The sequence below is a fragment of the Bos grunniens genome, chromosome 20 (genome assembly GCF_055505025.1).
Source record: "Bos grunniens cultivar Pamir isolate PY7600 chromosome 20, Bosgru_T2T1.0, whole genome shotgun sequence".
Classification (NCBI taxonomy): domain Eukaryota; kingdom Metazoa; phylum Chordata; class Mammalia; order Artiodactyla; family Bovidae; genus Bos; species Bos grunniens.
Window position 1 is genome coordinate 60,467,795 of NC_141184.1, and position 20,461 is coordinate 60,488,255.

The 20,461-nt window shown below is 39.3% G+C and overlaps 1 protein-coding gene across 3 annotated transcripts in view; it reads left to right on the plus strand.

The window, feature by feature from the left end:
- PIK3R1 (phosphoinositide-3-kinase regulatory subunit 1) overlaps nucleotides 1-20,461 on the plus strand; it is a 455,332-nt gene that overhangs the window by 381,119 nt on the left and 53,752 nt on the right. The window lies entirely within an intron of this gene.

Consider the following 20,461-nt stretch of genomic DNA (forward strand, 5'->3'; position numbering starts at 1 on the left):
TGTCTGGGAAGCCAGCTGTAATAAATCACATAAATCAGCTACACTACACAGAGGTCACAGAGGATGGCGACCTGATCCCAAATTATACACCTCTGCTGAGCCCTGTGGTAGAACGTACTGCTGTTACCCACAGAAATGGTACCCGTGAAAATAGTTTGCTGTGCCTCACGAATTCCTGCCTCATGAATTCTATTTTAGTTCAGAATCTGCTTTCTCACAACTTTCCTCACCTTTCCTCCTGCTTAAGTGAGACTTTGCTGTGATGCGGGAGGACTGTGGTTAACCACCAGTGATGGGGTGAGACCTTTCACTTTGGTGCTGACTCCCTGTTTTTCATCAGTCACTCTGCTTTGGGGAGCAAGCAGGCCTGGTTATAGGATATTTGAAGATCAGGGCCTTGGTGTCCTGTCTTTAACTTCTGACCAATCAGAAAAAAATCAGAACAATAGAAAATTTTACCCAGATATTAATATATAAGTGGTTTTTTTGTGGGGCGGGCGGGAGCGTGGATATCTTAGTTCCCTGACCAGAGATTGAACCGTGGGCTCCAGCAGTGGAAACACCCAGTCCTAACCACTGGACTGCCAGGGAATTCCCAATATATGTGTTTGCTCTTTGTGTTTTAGTAAGAAGAGAAAAGTGTTGATGAAAGATGTCAATGTAATTGATTAAAGAGCAGGCCTGGGTGAGGGGGGAATGTGATAATCATTTTTGATAAAATCAGGTGAGCCTAACCACTTCTCTCATGATAGAATATATCACTCAGGCATTTAGTTACATGTTAGAACACAATTCTCTCTCTCAGAAGCACCAATGTTTCTACTGAATTCTCTAATTTTAAGATGTTGTCCCTGTTAAATTTATTTATTTAGTTTCCCCGGAGGAAGTAACCCTAATTAACAATTTCCGTATCTACGGTTATTTGAAAAGGAAATTGACGAGAAGAGAAAGGATTCTCACCTTTGCTGCTTTTTAGCAGGAAGGTTCCACCCGGAGCTGACCCAGCCGCGTTAGAAACTTGCAGGCCACCCCGAGGTGAGAAGGAGCCGGAAGCTCCCCTCTCCCAGGTGGAAATGAGCTGGACTCTCTCCTCTTCAGCTAGAGAATTTAGAATTCCTCCCTCCTTCTTCCAGTGTGTTATTAGACGAGAAGGTCTTGATAGTCTCTTTCCTGGAGCTTCCGTGACAGCTAAGTTCAGGGTTACAGATAAGACATTCGAGGAAAAGCTTTCCTCCCAGGCTACCATGGCCTGTGTCATTTAGAATCTCAGCTGTAGTATGAACATTATTATTACTTTTTACTTAAGTAAAATTAATATTATTTACTTTTTACTTACTTTATTTCAGAGGCTTTTATTAAGGCTACTGGCTCTACAGGTTTCATTCCCTGTTCTTTTTTCTAAAATGGGTAAAGGGTCCCATGTCTGCATCTGTGCAACCCAGCAAAGCCCTCCCACTTCTGATTCAAACAGGAGCTGTGTGAGTGGAGTGATCCTGTTTTGTTTACTAGCAACCTAGCTAATGTTAATGTTCTGATACAGTTTTCTTTGTCGTGAAAGTAGAACGCTGTATGTTAAAAGTGTTTCTGTTTTAACTTTTTAGCTTAGTTGTCAATAGATCATTTGATAACTTTGATGTCAGTCTTTTCTGGTTTCTCAGTGAACGCATCTTTGTCTAAAACAGGCAAAATTCTGAATTCTGATTAATAAGCACTTTTTCAGTAAGTCAGAGTTTGAGAAAATAAACATTCAAAATTCTGAAATTTAGTGACACATGGCACCTTATATGCTAAGTAGCTTCCCGAAAGGGGAGAATATGGTACCTCTGGCAAATAAGAATACCAAGTATTAGATGCTATTTACATATCCATGTTTTTCTTAGTAAAACAAAACAGATGTTAGCAGTACAGCTGGCTGTTGCATATTTGTGTATTTTTGTTGCTAACAAATTTCCATGAGGAAGGGCATAAAATTGGTTTGAAGGCTAAAATGGGAGAAAATAAGTTGATATTTTAACTAGAAATGAGAAGCATAATTACATGATGGATTATATCTTAATTTTTGAGGTCTTGATTGAATTTATAGCATTCAATATCAAAACAGTGTTTTCAGCGTTCAATGAAACTAATCTAAATAGAGGAGGTCAGAGTGAACTAGAAATTGGCTTTATTTTAATTACTCGGTACAGCTCCCTAAAATGTCAAGTTTAATGGAATGTTAGCATACTTTATATAGTAAATGTGTTATTCCTAGTTACTAATTTATATAAAAGACTGATTTGCATCTGCTATGATAATTGCATGCAGTATGCATTTTTTAAATGTTCTGATAAGACATAACTTTGCAGTTAAAAACAAAACGGGCATGCAGAAGATCTTTGTTTCATTTTTATATGCAGAACTTTGTCCTCCTGACTTTATGCGACCTAAAGTTTGGCTGTCATTTTCCTGAATACCTTCTCTCCTCTGTTTCTTGCTTGGGGGTGTTTGCATTCATCTATTTTGTCTGTTCTCGGTTGGCTGCTTGTGTTATGCAGTACCTATAGATCCTTCTGTCCTGTCACAATCTGATGCATACTAAACTTAGCACTGCGAGTTCCTTACACTCTATTGTAGGAGACTATTTGTAATTTGATGATCAAATCTGATAAACAAGATGGTGAAGATGTAGGCATATGTGAAATAGAAATCCCTATATTATTTGAATCAAAAATTCCACTCAGCTTTGCTTTCTGTAAATTATGTAACCCTTCTTATCTCAGTGGTCTCTACTTGTAAAATAAGAAGTAGATGCTGGATCTTTTGAGTTCTTGCTATATTTTTATTTTAACCTCTTAGTGACACTTGACCAGTGAAAGTTTCTCCATTCCTGTTTATAAGAATTGTTGGGCAACCAAAACCCAGAAAATGTAAGTTCTTACTAGTAGTGTTTCCCCAGTAATGCAAACCGAGACTTCCCTGGACCTCCAGTGGTTAAGACTCCATCACTTCCTGTGCATGGGGCAAAGGTTCAGTCCTTGGTCAGGGAACTGGGATCTCACATGCTGAAGGACGCAGCCAAAAAATGTATGTGTGTGTGTGTTAGTTGCTCAGTCGTGTCTGACTCTTTGCAACCCCATGGACTGTAGCCTGCCAGTTTCCTCTGTCCATGGAATTCTCCAGGCAAGAATACTGGAATGGGTTGCCATTCCCTTCTCCAGGGAATCTTTCCGAACCAAGGATCAAGTCCGGGTCTTTCCTGCAATGGAGGCAGATTCTTTACCATATGAGCCACCAGGGAAGCCCCTGCCAAGAAATAAAAATAATAATAACAATAGTGTAACCCAGAAGCTAGAAGAGAAAATAAGGAAGGAACTCAGAGAAATAAACAAGGACAGTTGAGCAGATGTGCTCACGTGACCTCACGCAAGATCTGATTGCAGGTCTGTACTTGGGATGATGTGGGATTGTTGCTAATGAAAGTGCCAAATTGGTACCAAGTTTTTGCAGATCTATGTACTGTATGATTTTAAGATCTGTTTCACCAGTGTGAGAATTTATGCTCTACCTTTATCGCTGGCATCAAAATTGGTTTGGGAGTCTTCCCATTTTACACATTGCAGTTCATCAGCGAGTTAAAAGACATTGATGGAATACCTCCCTTGGCCTGTGTCTGTGTGGCATAACTGCATTTGTTGACGTGATATGTGATCAGAGCTCCTAGGGATTTTTCTAGTGGGTTTTTTGTTAAATTTTCCAAGGCAGGAGGTGATGTTTATAACATTTGCCTATTCAAGTTTTAAAGATTTATTTAGACTTCTTCCAGTTTATGAGATAGACATATTAAAATATCCACCCAAGAGAATAATACTCTTGCATAAGTGTTAGGTGAGTGTGCATTGTAAAACTAGAGGGACTACTGAGGGGTCAGTGTTCTCTCCCAGACTTTAACTGCACAGTGCCCTCAGGCTCAGCGCGTGGGACCACCGCCACAGCAAGAGAAAGGCAGCATTGGTTCCCACTGGCTACTGTGTTTTGGAAAATGCAGTTTTCAAAATGACCTGAGGTTGTTCATAGAATAACCTATTGTGAATCTGCACTAAACCACTAGTGGCTTTATTTTTATTCTTTTAAAATTTTTTCTAATGTTTAAGAATGTTGCTTCTTTTATCAGTAAATAATTCATTTGAAATTTCTTTCTATTCCTGTGTCTTAACTATGGAAATGTCATTGAATATTTGTATCATTGTTAATTTATAATTTCAGATTATTTTACAGCATGGTTAACTTAGGTCTTGCCATGTTTCTTCCAGGAGCAAAAAGTAAATTTTCCATTTTCAAAGGAGAGAGGTTCAAAGAAGTTAGAGCAAGATGTGATTTTTATTGGTAAATAATTGCTCAGTGATTATCTACAGGGTACCAAGGAATGAGATGTAATGAATTTAGTTATCAAAGTATACATTAGAGTCATTGTCCCATGTTTCCCCATGTATTTATTTAAATACTGAAAATGGCTTTTTCAAAATACACTCTAAAAATTTGCTGACTTAACAGTTTGCTAAGTATTCTGCTAGGCATTTTAAAGACATTTTTCCTTTGATCCTTATAGCCACCCTGCAAATATGGCATTATTATAACTATTTCCCAGATTAAGAAACTAAAGCTCAAATGATTGTATAAATATTTGAAAGGGGGGCTCCCTAAAAGGAGCATTCAGAGGTTCAAGAACACTCCAGCAGGCAGTTGGGTGGGTCTCGTGAAGCAGTCTTTTGTGGAGTTACCAGTAACTGAAGAAGTCAATTATTTTCTGCTTTTTGGGTGGTCTGTAATTATGTATATTTAATCTGTTAAGTTTAATTGGCTGTTACATTCATACAGTCACACAAATTATCTTATTTTACCTACAACTTATAGAGTTTTCGTATGTTGCTAAAAATATGAAAGAGTTGAGTCGCAAAGAGACTGATAATGGATAAGGCCATGAACCTGAAACCAAGTTTTTGGTTACATGTGTGTATGTGCAGTTTTTGATAAGTGATTAGTTGGAAGAAGTTAAATGTCTGCCTCAAATGTTTCCCTGAGCTCTACATTTTCTGACTTCTGATTCAAAATTGAGTCATTTTGGCTAAAATTGAGCACAGGCTGGTTATTACCTGCTTCTTAAAAGCCCAAAGCTGAGGATATTCAGCATAAAAATTATGTGTTTTGGTGTGTGGATAGCAGCTGCTTAAAATTCCTGATTATAAGAAATCTTAAATGAAATCAAGTGAATATAAAGTCTCGTACCTGAGTTCTGTCAAAATTAGCAATAAATGCCATTTTTAGAGTTTGGCTAAATAAATTCCTTTGAATGTCAAATTTTATTTCTCAGGAATATTAGTCACTGCCAAGTTTATAACATAAACATCGTGTTTTTGTTACCTGAATTCCGACGACAAGAGGGTAGATGAGGGCAAGTGAAAGGCTCAGGTGAATTTTATTTCTAGGTGTTTAATTTAAAAGGACACTGTGACATTACATAGAGAAAGTCTTTCTAGGGATATGAGTGCCAGTAAAAATTCTTGGATGCTTTTATTTTTGATTATTATTAATTTTTTCAATTAAAAAGGAAACTTGTTAAAAGTTTTCTGATTTAAAAAGGTGTCTGCCAGGTAGTCCTGACATGCTTCTCGCTGGAGTCTCTAAGAAGGTAGAGAAAAGCCCTTACATTCTAAACAGTTAAAAAAACTAGAACTAGCTGGAGTAGTGTCTACTGTAAACCAAACGGAACTGGGTTTAAAAATATGGGCAGAATAAGTTTTGACACCTAAAAATAGGTAGGGAGAGCCATGTCCTTGCTGACTCTGCCTGTAATTCAGAAAGAGCCTCCTAGCAGCTGTCCCCAGAATGCTCTTCCCTTCCTCTTTCTAATCTCCTCCAACAGTGCCTTTTTATTCAGTGGAAGGTCATAACTCAGAAAATAACCAGGCAGAGCTGGGGGTGGGGTGGGTAGGGGCTGGTATTACTGTTACATCCTAAGAATCTTATTCCATAAAAGTCAAGTGCTGGAGGTCGGGTAGAGTTAGAGCTGTGTTTCCTGAGGGTTTGAGTATTGTTTGAGTCCACCATCATTTAGAGCTTCAGAAAGCCTTGGCAGTAAAGGTTGGAGAAGGTTTGCTTTCAGCAAAACTATATTGGAATGAAAATCACATTGGAAATTGGCCTGGGAACTATTCAGCTCAACTTGCCCACTAGCTCTTGGTCTGAAGCCAGCATGCATGTGGATCAGCAGTAGCTCAGAGCAAACACCAGGGCTAGGCAGATATCTCCCTGTATAATGACCAATAAATAGGAGGGGGAAAATAGCTGAAAAACATTGCTTTGTAAAGGAAAGGTGAGATCATAGCAAAGATTGAAGGAAGAGCAGACCGCCAAACAGTGGCCCAAATGAAAGAGGAGCAAAAAGCAGTTAGATGATGAGCTAAAAAGAATTAGATGGGATGAAATGAGAGTGAAACCATTAAGAAAAAATTGTAAAGAAATTAAGAATGCTGTATAGCGCATTAAAATCCGTAGGGGATGGCAATAAAGAATAGAATTAACACTACTGAAAGTAAAATTAATGTCGTGGAGGAGAAACTCAAAGCTCTTCCAGAGTCCAAAGAGAGAATAAAGAAGATTGTAGATGCATTGTGGAAAGATACAACCTGGGGATTTTAAGTGTTGATAAATGAGAAAGAACTAAGTCATATCAAATGGAAAAAAAACAAATATAAGAATAAGCCTGTGTGTATTTTGTGCTGATTTGAAAGTGTTGCTCACATTGTTCAGATAAGATCAATGAAAGGCCACCTCTAGATACGTTTTGACAATTAAAAAAATTTTGTTTAAGAATACTATCAAACATCTTGCCAAAATATCTGCTTAACTATCACAAACCCAAGTTCAGGCTTCCTTCTCTTTTGTACCAGTAAAGCCAAGGTGGTGGATGGAGTTTTGAGGAAGAAAAATTTTGATGCAAGACCTCAGTGTGTTGCCTCCTTATATATCATGTGGAAGGAATTGAGAGGTGTTCTCTGATAATCAAGAACTCAGGGAGATACTTTCAACTTCTCATGTCAGGAGGGTGAACTTCAAAATTGCCGTTTCATTAAGTTTTATAATTAGAAAAGCATAGATTGAAAAGCAATTCATTTTGATTATCTTAAAAATAATTAGCAGAAGAGTAAAACTGTAAGATATATTTTTTCCAAATACCTAGGTATATTTATTAAAAAAACAACTAGACACAAAGAGCAAAACTATTATTGACATGGAGAAAATGTTTACCGTGTATGAAAATTTAAAGAAATACATATATCAACACATATATACATACAGAAATACAAAATTCAATTTGTTACCTACCTATATTTGTGTGTTCAACAAATACTTGTTTTGTGTCAGATGCTATTCTAACATTTTGCTACATTGACATGTTACTTTTCATTAGGTGTCATGACATTGGCCTTAATGTTTTACCTGCTCTAAAGATAAATTAAAAAGCTTAGTTAATGGCCCGTAGTCACATAGCTTATGCAGGAGTTAGGGTTTGACCCCAGCCATGTGACTTTTGACCCAGCTTTCTTTCTTTCTTTCTATCTGGCTGTACTGGGTCTTTGTTGCTGCGTACAGTCTTCCTCTAGTTGCTGTGAGTGGGGTCTCGTTGCAGTGGCTTCTCTTGTCGCGGAGCACAGGCTCTACAGTGTGTGGGCCTCGGTAGTTGGAGCACACAGGCTCAGTAGTTGGGGCTTGAGGGCTCCAGAGTGTGGGCTCAGTAGTTATCACTCACCAGCTTAGCTGCTGCGCAGCATATGGAATCTTCCTAGATCAGGGATTGAACCCGGGTCCCCTGCATCGACAGGCAGATGAACGCTGAGCCACCAGGGACGTCCTGACCCAGCATTAGTAAGTGACGGTGTGACACAGTGATGCACGCTTGGGCAGTGTTGTTTGTGCTGTGTGACACTACTGTGTTTCTGGCCACGGTCTCCCAGCCAGGAGGACAGATCATCTCCTGGTTTGCCAGTGACCTATGCTGTGGTCTGATATGGGGGGGGAAAAAAGGAGTTAACCAGGTTTTTCCATTCTCAGGCAATAGACCCAAGAAAATCTAAAGAGAATGAAACAAATGCACGAGTTACTCTTGGGTCCAGCAAAAGAACCTCATCGGAACAGACTGGGAAGAGGTGATGAGTTTTAAGGGACAGTCCTTCCCTTGGCAGTTGGAAGCTGTGGGGCTTATTAAATGGTTAAAATACTAACCTTTGCATCAGCCCTCACTTGGCTAGGGTTTCTCAAAACGTTTTATATATCTATATCCATAGATTTATTATTATATATATACATAGATATATAAAACATAAAAGATAAATTTATAAAATGGTATAAGTAACATATAATCATGCATGTATGTAACATGCATACATGTATATACATGCATGCATGTATATAATGTAACATACATTATTATATAAAGTTATAATTTGTGTGTTTAATAACATTTATATAGACAATGTTTATGTAAACATCTATCTGCTAGTGCAGTATGTAAGGCAATATAGGAAAGTCATTGTTGGGTTGATTATGCAAATGTAATTGATCTGCTGTTTCACTACAACAGGCTTGAAAGGATTGAAAGCTCACTCTAACTCGCTACTTTCCTGACCATCACTCTGCAGTTACATGCACAGTTATATTGTAACTGTCATTTGTGATCTAATCTTCCCCTCAAGGGAAGCTTGAGAAACCTGGTCAGCTTTAACATTTAGAGGAAGTTTAAACACACTGGAACATGAAATGTACAGTTGTTTAGGTTAAAACTCCGTTTCTTGTCAGATCACATGTATCCAGCTCTTCTGTGATTAGAGTCATCTGACTTTGACCTGAATTAAGGAAGGGCCTTGCAAGACACACAAATGTTTGCTCTTGTTTGCTTTGCCAGCTTCCGGAGACTGTGCAGTGGGCTGAGACCTCTGCTTATCTGAAGGCAGTGTGGCCACGTAAACCAGTTGTCACTGGTTAACTGTTTTCATCCCCTGAGCTGCTTTGGGTGAATTTCAGCCTAGTAACTACATCCCTTTAATATTTTCAAGAATTTATATTTTTTAAGAGTGAAGATATTTATGGGATTTTTTTTTTTTTTTGAGGGGCAGGGGTTAGTTAGAGTATAGCTGTGAGGCTAGTTCCTTCATATACTCCAGAAGAGAAGCATAGGGTCAGTTTCACAATGATCTTTTTCCAGAATGCAAAACCACTGTCCTCCTCATCTCTTGGGCAACCCCTGCTCAGTCCACTTTCTAGAAGAATTTAAAATGCAGCCAAGGCTTTGGCTTCAGAGTCTCCAGGTCCCTAAAGGATCATCTTTTGTCTGTGTCAAATGTTGTGTTTAGGTTGTATTTTGAAATGTTCCAAATTTTATATGCTAGTAAATATAGTTAATAGTCTTCAGGTTATGTTGTCTCACATTTGTGTATAATTTCCTCAGAAAGGGAAATGGAGAGGGTGGGGGTGAATAGAGTAATTAAACCTTCTTTAAAGGAAGGGAGGAAAGTCTCTTGTTTATACACGTTGAATAGACCACTACTGATTGATGTTAGTCTTTTCCCGGAAATCCATCTCACACAGTTGATACTCAGCGTTTTAGACAGAGGTGGTATGGGCTCTGATAATTTTGTTACCGTATTTTAGACCTTTTATTTATGGTCATTTAGTTGAATGATGAGGGCTCCCTTGTTGGCTCAGTAGTAAAGAATCCGCCTGCCAATGCAGGAGACCCAGGTTTGATCCCTGGGTCGGGAAGATCCCCTGGAGGATGGCATGGCAACCCACTCCAGAATTCCATGGACAGAGGAGGCTGATGGGGGTGGTAAAAGAGTTAGACATGATTTAGTGACTGAACAGCAAGTTGAATGATTACATGAATTTTTGATTTGCTAAAAAGGTTATATATGCGGTTTTTAAAATTTTACTTTTTAGTTCATTGAATCTGAATGCTGGCTCTTTCCTTTCTTAAATATGTGTCGGATGAAATGTTTTACCTCTGAGATGAGAAGTTCCAAGTTTATTCTTTATTGATATGTTTGATAGCATGCGTGAGCATTTGCTCTGTGCTTTATCTCCATAATTTTATTTATTTAGTGCTATTTATAGGTGGTGGCTTAGAAAGAACAACCTAGTAGATGACATTAGACATCTGATGTAGTAGATGGTAGACAGCTGAGACTTGGCATGCAGGCTCTGACCTGAGGATGTGTGCTTTCCAACCTGTATCATCCCCAAAGGAAAATGGGGAAGGAAGGAACCTTTAGAAGTAACTTCTCCAGAAATCATGTCATTAAAGCAATCACGGGTTCTGAAAGCAAATACTAAAAGGCAGACATTTTAAACAGTCTCACATCTTTGTAATCTTTGCTCCATAATCAGGTTACCCTCAAATTAATTGAAAAATGTTAAAGACAGATAACTAAAAATGCTTGATTGGCTGATATTTTGTCTCTGTCAAGATCATGTGCTTGAACCATATGTCAAACCAGAGACTTTTTTGAGACAATTTGTATGAAAATGTCAACTTCTCTAACAGTTTTCTTGCAGTAAAAAGGGAAGAATATGAAATCTATAAGTTAAAACATTGACCTCATTCCGTTCATGCAAAAGTGTTGTGCTATCAGAAGAGAGGAGAAGGGGACGACAGAGGATGATGGCTGGATGGCATCACTGACTCAATGGACATGAGTCTGAGTGAACTCCGGGAGTTGGTGATGGACAGGGAGGCCTGGCGTGCTGCGATTCATGGGGTCGCAAAGAATCGGACGCGACTGAGTGACTGATCTGATCTGAGCAGAACAGTATCAGTGTTTAAACCTGGAGTTTAACTCTTTGATAGCAGTGCCAGTCTAGAAGAGTATGTGTGCTTTAATGTGTCGTTTAAAGGTTAATTGTTTAAAATTAACAATTTTAAAAATTTGAAAAGAGAGTAGCTCTGAGAACAGTTGAAGCTAGAACATGGATCAGGGGACTGACTGAATGTCCCCATGTGGCCTCTGGGTCTTCCTCAGGGAACACGGCAGCCAAACTTCAGTTCATCTCAGTCATGAAGTCAGAAGCCAAAGAAAAAGTCCTAGGTGCTAGGTGGTTTTGTTAAGTCATCAAGATGGATTTAATGTTTTTACTTGAAGCATTACTTCCAGTGAACCACAGCTTGGGGGCTCAGAGTTCTTGCAAGAGTAGACAGGCCCTCAAATGCTTTTCCAGTGTCCATTACTGCAGTCTATTTTAACTCTAAGGCAGAAAACTCCTCCCCTCTTAGAAGTTAAGAGTATCCTCTGTAGCTGGGATAGGGGGAGCTTCACTCCCATTAACTGGGAGGTATGAGGGCTTGACCAGTTAGCCCAAAGCTCAACCATAGACAAGGATTTCTCAAATTCACAGGGCCTCTTTCTTAAGCTTGTCTTCTTTCAGACGTAACCCTCAGTTTCTGGGTAAGTTGCTGTATATCTATAGGGAAAGCCCCTGGTTTGAGTTTAGTCACGCTTGCCAGAGAATACTGGATCTAAGTGGGAATAAAATTTACTGACCCCTGTTCTCAGAGGTTAACATTTTCATTTATGTTTTACATGACTCATTTTAAATTACAGTGCTCTACAGATATAGAAAGAAGCCTTCCTCTTCCCACCCTCCCCCAGACACCACATAATGGAAAAAGCAAGAATTTTCTGCATAAGCAAGACTTTTTTCTTTTTTAAACAAAAAGCCAGTCTCTGATGGGACTTTTTTTCCTGCCAGAATTCCCACTGGTCCACTGTTGCAATATTTACAAAAGGCCACGAAGAAAGAGGAAGGCCCATTTTTGAACACTCTGCCTCTGTGCTACGTGAAAGTCACTTGTATTTCTGTTCTTGGTATCAGAAGAATTGTTCTTTTTTCTCTTCTCTGATAGGTTTATAAACCTACTAGGCCCTTTTAACTCTTAAGGTATCATTTTAAGAGATTTGTTCCTCTGCTCTAATTAGACACATAAAACTTTGAAGGGTTTTGATGTTCTATTTCCTGTTTAAAAAAAAAAAAAGAGTGTCCTCTCTTGTGAACTCCAACTAGATGAGAGGATTTTCCTCAGAGAAAATTCAGCTCTGGGAAGAACCATCCATGGAGGTCGTAACCGAGAACATTTTTGAAGGGAAGTTTCAGTGAATTAAAAGAGGGCAGGGTAAGGAAACAACGTTCTGTCCTACCATAGCTGCAGCTAAATAAATCATTTCACTCTAGAGCCTGGGCAGTATCATAATTTTTAGCCAATTGTCCACAGAGGTCACTGATTTCAGTTCATTGTGGAGGGGAGAGGAGGCCTGGACCCCACTAAGAATTTATATTAATAGTTGTATCTTACCCAGAATGTTCTCTGGAGAGAACTCTGTTAACCACTGATCCTCAGTCATCTTTTATTTCTACATCAATTCAGTTCAGTCGCTCAATTCATGTCCGACTCTTTGTGACCCCATGGACTGCAGCACGCCAGGCCTCCCTGTCCATCACCAACTCCCGGAGCTTGCTCAAACTCTTGTCCGTCAAGTCGGTGATGCCTTCCAACTATCTTATCCGCTGTTTCTACATAAAAACCTTTTAAAATGGAAACACTTTGACTTGATTTTTCTTTTTATTTTTTTAGTTAGGTAAAGGAAAAGTGAATCTGCTCAAAGCACAATTAAAAGAAGTGTATTTGCTTGGGTGCGGGACTGAGAGATGGAAAGCTTCTGTTCTTTCACTCAGTGGGACAGTGTAAGCAACTGTGGTAAACACATATCCCCTTGTGTAGCCTTTCTTCTACTTTGGAGACAGTCTGATATGGTGACCAAAAAGAAGCTACATCATGACAAGCTTCCAGCCCAGGGCTTTAGCATAAAGCAAGTGCTCAGTTCACTTTGGGGGCTCAGGAGGAAGAAGCAAGTTAGTTTTGGGATCCAGATTCTGAAGAGTCTGCTGTTGAACACCCACATGGACCCGGGTGACAAGAGACTGTTTAATTGAAGCTTCATAAAATGGTTCCTTAAGTTTCATGGACAATTAAGTAACTTCAGTTTCCTCTCTTTACTCTTGTTTACTTCCTGCTCTTCTAGAATCCAGCATTAGCTACTCTGGTCTCTTACAATGAGAAGATTAGACAGATGTAGTTTAAATTAAAGCATTAATTTGGAGTGTTCTGTAGCTGCATTAATTATATCTTTACTAAGATTACATTCCTTTGGATTCGACAGAGGCGTATGAGCAGCAGTATGACTTATCTGGGGCAAACCCAGATTCTGTTAACCATTGAGCCTTGGTGATCTTTTATTTATACATAAAAACCTTTTAACAATGAAATAATTCACCTTGATTTTTTTTTTCTTTTTTTTTAATACTAGTTCAGTAGAAAAACAAAAGAACTGGCATGGTGCACAGTGGTGAAGAGTGTTTGCATGGATGCAGAACTGAAGTATGTATGAAAAAGTCTGTTCCTCGGTGAGAATTAGCAGGAAGCATGTGTTGAAAGTTTCTCACCTAAACAGGTCATAATTACAGACTTTAGGATTTATTTCTTTTAATTAGAACATGAAGCTCACTTAGTGGTCCTTCTGAAAACTTTCCTTCTGACTGCACATTTTATATCGAATAGTAAGTTAAATTTCTCAGGTAGAAAGAAGAGTTTTTTGTTGTAACTGTAATTGTAGCTCGTGCTGAATACATCAATGCTGCTTTTCCCTAAGTAGTTGACTAGTCAGCTTTTAAGTTTTCTTCCTTTGTTTTCTAAGAATAGTCTTAAGACAGTGTTATGTTTTTAGAAAAATGTACTTGTTTGGAATGTCTCGGATCTACCATGACCATCAGTGGGAATAGAGGTGAGAAATTACAGCTTTAACTGAACGTCATCTAGAATTCTGTAATATTCCAGTGCACGACACACCCCATGTGTTTCACAGTTTCTAAGAAATTCAACGTTGTGTGCAGTTTTATCAACCTCCCTGCATCCCTGGAGCACAAGGAATTATTTTTGTTATTGAGGGGACAAAACAGGGGTGAAGTGACTCACAGTTAATTGCCGGATTAAATCGGGCATCTAAGCCTCTCTGCTTTGGGTAGATTCTCAGACTCAGCTGCTATCGTCAAAAGGAAGAAATACATTGCCGCATCCGAAAAGAACATGGTGTGCAGTATGTGATGGGTCTTGTTAACTATCCCTTGTTTTCTAATCAAAATAGCCTCCGGGCTGGAGGAAAATTTTGAACTCCTGTAGTAAATTAGCACATCTCTTATTATGTTTCGTCATTATTTATAGCATTGTGAATGAATTAACAGTGGCAAGTTGTGGTAAGTTGACGAATTCTAATTTTTTTTTCTTTTAATTTTAAGATGGTTGAGTTTTACATAGGCTAAGTTTTGATCTCTGTGGGCTTGTAAAGATGCATCGGAGAATGCGTTCGTTACTGACGTTACAGGAGCACCCAAGCAACCATCACACTGTTCAGCGTCCTTTTTCATTGTTCTTGCTTTCACGGAGCCCTGTGCGGCGGCCGAGCATCTCAGGGCTTTGAATAATGCCCTTTGCCAACCGTTAGTCCTAATTGCTGTAACTAATTTGCTGTGTGACCTAAAGACAGTAACATCCTTAACTTTGGTTTTCTCATCTGTAAAATAGAATTAATGACACTCTACAGGCCAGGGATTTCAGGGAGGCATCATCATCACAATACTAATTAGAGTATTAAAAACCAAATATTTGGTGAAAGCCAGATATACTCATAGATGCCAGTCAAAACCATGAAAAACACATTTGCCACAGACAGATACAAAATATTTCATAGACTTAAGTGATATGTTTAGACCTGAAGGAAATGAAAGGAATTGAAGTTGTTGAGCTACAGGAAATAAAGATCTAGGGCCGATTTAAACAGTTGAAAATGATTTGAAGAAGTGTTTTGTCTCCATAGTAATGAATTCTTTTTTAGCTTCTTTTGAGGCTATCCAAAGAAGAAGTGAGATTCAATTACAGCAGAATTACATAAGTTAGACAGCAACGGTAGTGATACCAATTCTTTGTAAGACCCAAACTTGAGTACCTCAGTTTCAACGAAAAGGTCAGTGAATTTGCCAGAGTTGTGTATGTGTTGCCTCAAAAGAAAATCGAAAAAACCCCACAAAAACACTGGGCTAGTGCTCTGAAGATGTTTTCTAGTTATAACCCCTGTGTTCTTTTTCTATTTGTATGGCTTCATTACCTATACAATTTCATTGATAGACATTCCACAATCTTTATTATGCTATCTGGGTATATTGTATACTTTTTCTTTGCTGTACTTGGAGATAATACTGTCAAAACCATGCTGGCTACCCCCCCACCCCACCTCCCGAAAAATATCTCCTGTTTTTTGGTGTTTATTTTTGAGGAGATTTCCAGGTTGTCTTTTTCTCCTCCATGCCAAAATTACAATAACTTAGTAAATTACAACTCTTTCATTTTTTTACCATTACCAGTCATTTGTCAAATAGTTCATTTGTTTAAAAACAAACAAAAAAAAATTCTGAGCCTTGACAGGAGGGAGAAAAAAACAATCTTACCCAACTGAATCTTTTGCCTGAATATTCTTGGTGATAAAGATTGCCACCTATTGGTTAAAGAAAAGAACTAAAACTAAAAAAAGGTTTGCCAGTCCCAAGTACTAAGTGTGATCAAAACAGAATTATTTCAGTGGTGCTCTGGGTGGAGGTATTTGAAAATGTGTGATCTGATGAGAATCTTTATTCTGTGCTTTGAACTTCGCACAGCCAGTATCATTAAAGTACAGCAGATATTTAAGGAGAAGGATCCCTTAAATATCTGTTCTCAGGATCCCTTTTTAAACATGTATTTTTGAGACTGTCAGAATTCCATTTTAATGGAATCCTAAGTGGATAAGTGCATGTTTAATTGGACAAATGTTGGAAGCTTGATTTTGAAAACATTTTTCTTTTTTTTTTTTTGAAAACATTTTTCTAACTCTGTAGTTTGGGCTTCCCTTCAGACTTTGAAATCCAGCATTTCCTGTCCAACCAAAATGGGATGGGGTTGGTGACACTGGCTTTTCATGCCCCTTGGTGCCAGGATGTGTTTTTTCCAGATGGCAAACACTACATGGGGCATAGCCCTGGGTGACTTCCTCTCTCCAGGGTCATCACGTGTCCTTTTAAGGTGCATTTGATAATCAAAAAAAAAGTTCCTATTTTCTTGTTGAAAAGTCCCAAATGGTTGCATACTGGGAAAATGTTCTTTTTAATTATTTTTCCCAATATTATATATGTATTTATGCTGCTGCTGCTGCTAAGTTGCTTCAGTCGTGTCCGACTCTGTGCGACCCCAGAGACGGCAGCCCACCAGGCTCCCCCGTCCCTGGGATTCTCCAGGCAAGAACACTGGAGTGGGTTGCCATTTCCTTCTCCAATGCGTGAAAGTGAAAAGTGAAAGGGAAGTCGCTCAGTCGAGTCTGACCCTCAGCGACCCCATGGACTGCAGCCCACCAGGCTCCTCCGTCCATGGGATTTTCCAGGCAAGAGTACTGGAGTGGGGTGCCATTGCCTTCTCCGATATGTATTTATACATACATATAAATTCAATTATTAGGAATACTTCTACTGAATATAAAACACCAGTGTACCAATTCTTTGTTAATACTATACCATCTTAAGTCTACCTCCCTCTGTGTTTCCTCAGTATCTAAACACCCTTTACATCTACAGATAATTAAAGTTTACAATGCGTTTTATCAGTGATTGTGTGTTACATATGTATATGTAGGTATATATCCTAATAAATTTAGGATTAAGGCTATCACTGCTCCTGTGTTTATTTTTTGCTCATATGTGTTGGCATTTAAAATGTTAAGCTTTTTCATCTTAGGTACTTCCCAAATAATTTGATGCCCTTTGTTGGCATCATCTATTTGGTTAATAAATTTGACAAAGCCTGTTTTATCATCCTTCCTGGCTAGGGAACCAAGTACTCTTAACAGCTACAGAAGAGGTGGTACAAGGGAAATTAGGAGAAGAACCATATGTTATTTGACTTAATTTGTACATAGCACACCTATATGTGTGTTAAAAATATACATAAACTGTTATAAAGCAGCATATTGATGAATTTAAATTAGTAGGTACAATTAAAAACAAAAATCACGCAGAAGAGAGGTTGGAGTGAGGCCATAATAAATCAAGGAATGTTTCGCAGCAGATTCCTATGGATGTCGGGAGTAGGCTTATATACCTGCTGTGTACTTTGAAAAGCTGAAATAGAGAAGAAAAGATAGCTTTGTCAACATTGTTGAAGAATTGAAGACCTGAGCATTTTTATGTAGGAAAGTTGGAACACATTGTTACAATCAGTCTGTGTAATTTCCTTCTGTAAAGGCCTGCCCATTTACCAGTAATGATACCTTCTTTCTCTTCTATTTTTGTCCCTTCCTTTAGGAAAAGGAATATATGCTTACTCATTATTTAAAATTCAGAGTCATTTTCCTGTTCCAGTCGGTGGGGTTCCTACCATTACAGAAGAGTGGAATTAGGTACATGTGAAACTTCAGCCCTCCTTAACTTGTACTCTTTCCAGCTACCCAGCTTTGTATACCTTTTAGAAATCCACTCTTCCAACCGTCAATCTGTATAGTGGTTAGCTCACCTTGGTCTTTTTGTGGTTTGTTTCCATCAAAGCAGATGTACTGGGCTTTTTCAGTTGCTGAAATGATCTGCCTTGGGCACTAAGAGGTGCTGTCACAGAATCCAGTACTTAAACATACAGGATTGACCTGTTTAAGTTCAAACTCATTTATAAAGAATACTGTGTAGGGCAGTTGAATGTCTTAGCTAAACAGTTTCTTTTCCCCAAAGGACATGTTAGTCCAACAGGCCATTCTAGGACTTCTACTAGCCCAGTAGCTCCTGTTACCGTGCTGCTATGATAATGATTTAATCTCCCATAAAGCTGCATTTTAATAGGTGTTTATAGGTATCACTTACCAAGCGTTTCAAGTACTCTTTGGATGGAAACTGCTGGGGGAAAATGTTAACACAGGTACTTTCTCAATCACGCCACCACATAGAAAGCAGTTGGTAGATGATTTCGTGAGTAAATGAATATAGTCGTTTACATTCAGATGGGATTTGTTTACCAGTTAATAATATTTATTATTCAGATGGGTAAATGAATACCCAGCTCAGGCCAGTGACCTTCAGTTTTTCCTGTAGGGATGTGGAGGTGATTCCCTGGGCACCTCTGTTCATATTTATTATGCACTTATTTTATGCCCCATGCTGGGCTGGATGCTGGGGTCACCATAATGAATAAAACATCTTCTTGCCTGCAGGGAAGCTCCAAAAGTGCAGGCAAACAAAGAGCATGAGCGAAGTGCCACCCCCGCTGTGTGTACAGAGAACCTTGGAAATGGAAGGCGGTGCTTTCTTTCACCCCTGCACCAAGCCCCTCTCCTGCATCACTGCCCTTCTCCCTGATGTGGGTTGCCCGGGCTGCAGTGCCCCCTCCTCTGCTCATCCAAGCAGGAGGAGGGCGGGGGGAGCCTCTCACAGGGTCTCGGGTGTCAATGACAGTCATCAGCTGGATAGAACCCACAAGTTGCTTCCTGGAATTGCTAGGTCTCTTCTAACTCTTGCTTCCCACCCCTTGAATTTCCCCCTGCTCCGTCATTGCCTGTGCCTCTGACGTCACTGGCAAAGGGAGGGAGGTCTGGATTATTCCTGTTGGTCTTGAAATACTTACATAGAGAAATTCATACAAGTGATTTCTGTGTGTATTTACTATAAATTCTGTTACCCATGGTGCCATGAAATACACTAACTTGCAGTCATCACCCATGTAGTTATTGAAAATAGCTTGTGAAATAGACTTTGGTGGTCTAATCTGGGGAACCTAACCACCTTTTGTAATGTTTCTAGGGAAAATGTGTTCCAAGTTTTGCACAACCAACTTACAAATGAGCTTGGAAAACACAGTTCATGTATAAGTCAGAGACTTCCTGTATTGACGTTCAGCCACACTGGGAGAGCCTCATTTTGCTAGTGGTGGTGTATCCCTAGCCTTCTGCTCCCAAAAGTAATCTGAAAGCAGTGCTGCTGGGGATTTCAGATTGACTTTGGGATTCTTGAAGTTAGGTACGCAATTTCAAAATCTGCTTACCAGCACCACAGAGCTAAATGAAACCTAATTCATATCTGAAATGATCCTTTCTGATCAGAAGTGTGTGTTTTTACCTTTTATGCACATACTGAAATTAACCTGGTGCTCCCATCAACTTTGTTGCCTTGGGATGCTCTGAGGCACTAGGGAAGGGAGGGAAATGATTAATTTCCTGACACAGTAACCACCTGTTGGGTATTAAAGATTTATCGTCAAAACCTCTCAGCATACAATGGGTTACCTTCGAATAAGGATCCCATTTAAACTGCCTTAGGGTTTGTATTGTTTGTTTGGTTGAGGGTTTTTTTCTTTTTTTTTTTTTTGCCAGGAAGATTCTTGTAAAGTAGTTGATTCTTAGTTAAAATTCCTGAATTCTAGATTTGATTTTAAAATAGCTATTTGATAATGTGTAATGTATTCTTGATAACACCTTTCCAGACATCTCTGGTGGCCCTGCTGTGCATGAGATGACCCAGAGTTTCTTGGTTCAGTAGATGCAAGGTGTACAGTGTTTCTGAGTTGGTTTTTCAATGTACCCTGTGTTTTAAAAAAAACTTTATAATGAATATATCTTTTTTTGAGCTTTACTGGTCCTTGACGTTTTTACTTATTTGAACTAAGCAAGCTGAATGTTCCTGAGCCATTGACTAATACAGGAGCCCTGGATCATCAGCCACTGATTCTAGATGGTAGACTCAGCTGCAGAAAGTAGGAGGCCTCCCTTAGGGGCTAGAACAACTCCTGTTCTTTCTTTCAAAACTTCTAGCCTTTTCATTTTTCAGATTTTACGGGTTTGAAAATTGAGTCTTTCTGTATCCAGAGGAAGGCACAAAATTGACACCACTGAGAGAGAAAGATTGGAGGGGACTCGTGTCCTCCAAGGAGGGCCTCAGATCTGGAGGTCTGCATGTCCCCCACCCTGCTGGGGGTAGGGGGTGTTGGTGGAGCCTTGGCTGTGTGTGGAAGGAGTGGCTGACCTGGGAGATGTTCCGGCTGAATCATGCATTTGGGCTTGGAAAGCCCTGCCTCAAGTTCACTGGCAAGAATGAGGCAGAATTCACGATGTGGTGTCTTAAGATCCTGACGTTTGCCAAGGGTTTGAGCAATCCTTGACATCTCCTGTGGAAGAGAAGGCTATGCCTTGTCTCACAGTAAGTCCGGCAGAGATGGAAAAAGTCCATCCCTTGCATCTCTCTTGTGCTGTTTAGACTAAGACCTCGGCCTTGCTGGCCCGCTCTTGGCACACTTTCCCGAACCTGACGACCAGCAGAATTACAG